Raw genomic sequence first — 2,501 nt, 5'->3', positions numbered from 1 at the left:
GTAGATAGATAGATAGATAGATAGATAGATAGATAGATAGATAGATAGATAGATAGATAGATAGATAGTTAGATAGTTAGATAAATAGATAAATAGATAGATGGGTAGATAGATAGATAGATAGATAGATAGATAGATAGATAGATAGATAGATAGATAGATAGTTAGATAGATAGATAGATAGATAGATAGATAGTTAGATAGATAGTTAGTTAGTTAGTTAGTTAGTTAGTTAGTTAGTTAGTTAGTTAGTTAGTTAGTTAGTTAGTTATTTAGTTAGTTAGTTAGTTATTTATTTAGTTAGTTAGGTAGTTAAATAAAATGTCTATCCACTTTATAGGTTAAATTAAAGTAATTTACAAAAATACCAGATATTGTTGTTTCAACACAAAAGAAAAAATGAATTAAAAAGTTTCTTTCTTCGCGCATTTCTTAAGTGACATTTGCCGCAGTGTCTATATTCTTTTCACTCCACAGAAACTCATACTCTTGTAAATACACAAAAAACTTGAGACATATTTGAACTTTAAATCACTTCATATGGACCAAACAAATTCACACACACACACAAACACATCAGTACGTAGCATTTAAATATGTTTCTCCATCAAGGAGGTGAGGTCTTAGATGTATTATTAAAAATCAAATCAGTTTATATGAATCTACAAAGACCATTACCACTAACAACATCATCACCACCAAATTTAGTTTTTACGGTCGTTTACATAACAAATTCATGTTCATGTTCCTTCAATTCATATATTATCTTCTTCTTTTTAAAACTTGTTACACAACTTGCCCATTCTCGGTACTATGTTTTGTGGCTTTCTAGCAGCATCTTTAGGCAGAATTCAAAATTCAACATTAAATCCTTAAGTAATCTGTCTGTCTATTTGTTTGTCTCTATGCCTTTCTGTCTGTCTGTCTGTCCGTCCATCCATCTCACTCCCTGTTTGAGGTTTAAGGTTTATTTCAAGACAATACCAACTTCAAAGAATTACTAAACTAACTTAAGTTTATTCAAGTTTTCCTTTTAATGTACATTATTATTATCACTGGTATCCAACCAACCAACCACCAACAACCAACCAGTCATTCCCATAATTTTATCTTTTCCTCTATCGCTCGTTCCAATAAAATGTATTCATGTGTCAAATAAAAGCTGTGAAAAACTTTTTGTTTGTTGTTGCTGTTGTTCTTGATGCGCTATGCAAAAATGTTGTTAGCAGCGCACTATATGAAAATGATATTGGCGTAGTCCTTTTGGGAGACCATTCCATCCTTGTCACATAAGTTTTTGTGGTTTTTTTCTCGAAAAAGTTTTGTGTGTTGAACTTTCACGCGTTTATTTAAAGCAGATTCTGGGGAATAAGAAAATTTGTGCAAAAATTTTAAATAGAATTTTCAGCAGAAAAATGAAATTAAAATGGGAAAATTATTGAAGGATTTTTGTTTTTTTTGAATTTATTTTTAATTTAGTTAAGGCAAAAATTGATCAATAGTTTTTAAAAGTAGTTGATTTGAGAAGATTAACGTCAATTAATCCCTATTACTTATGTTATGTATGAATGGTTCTTCGACTTACTTATGTATATTGAAAGTAAAAATACAACGTTACAGATTATCACTTAAGGGAGATTAAGTTAATGCAGACTTTTCAAGAAGAGCTATGGAACGGACCATCCGTAGCAAATTGTCAAAATCAGTACACGACATTTGCGGCACTTTTTCGAACCTCTAAACTTGTGATTAATAGACTAGTCTCAATCCTGGTATATAGTGCAGTCTAAAGTCTAATCTATAGTCTTTCTATGGTCCTGTCCATAGTCAAGTATACAGCGGAGACTATAGTCTAGTCCATAGTCTAGTCTATAGACTAATCTAAAGTCTAGTATATAGTTTAGTCTATAGTCTGGTCTATAGTTTAGTCTATAGTCTGGTCTATAGTCAAGTCTGAAGTCTAGTCTATAGTCTAGTCTATAGTCAAGTCTATAGTCTAGTCTATAGTCTAGTCTATAGTCTAGTCTATAGTCAAGTCTATAGTCTAGTCTATAGTCTAGTCTATAGTCTAGTCTATAGTTTAGTCTATAGTCTAGTCTACAGTCTAGTATAGAGTCTAATCTATAGTCTAGTCTATAGTCTAGTTTATAGCCAAGACTATTGTATAGTTTAAAGTATTTTCGATATTTGTGTTGTCTACAGTCTAATCCATAGATTAGCTTAAAGTCTAATCTATTGTCTGTATAGTGTAGTCTATAGTTAAGCCTAAAGTCGAATCTATTGTCTTGTCTATAGACTAGTATATAGTCTAGTTTATGGTCTGTAGTCTATAGTCTAGACTAAGGTTCAGTCTAGTCTAAATTACTAACTTACTAAATTACTAACATACTAGATTACTGACTTACTAACTTACTAACTTACTAACTTACTAACTTACTAACTTACTAACTTACTAACTTACTAACTTACTAACTTACTAACTTACTAACTTACTAACTTAC

The sequence above is a fragment of the Lucilia cuprina genome, chromosome 2 (genome assembly GCF_022045245.1).
Source record: "Lucilia cuprina isolate Lc7/37 chromosome 2, ASM2204524v1, whole genome shotgun sequence".
Classification (NCBI taxonomy): Eukaryota; Metazoa; Arthropoda; class Insecta; order Diptera; family Calliphoridae; genus Lucilia; species Lucilia cuprina.
The sequence above is the reverse complement of the archived record's forward strand: the minus strand, read 5'-3'. Positions refer to the sequence as shown.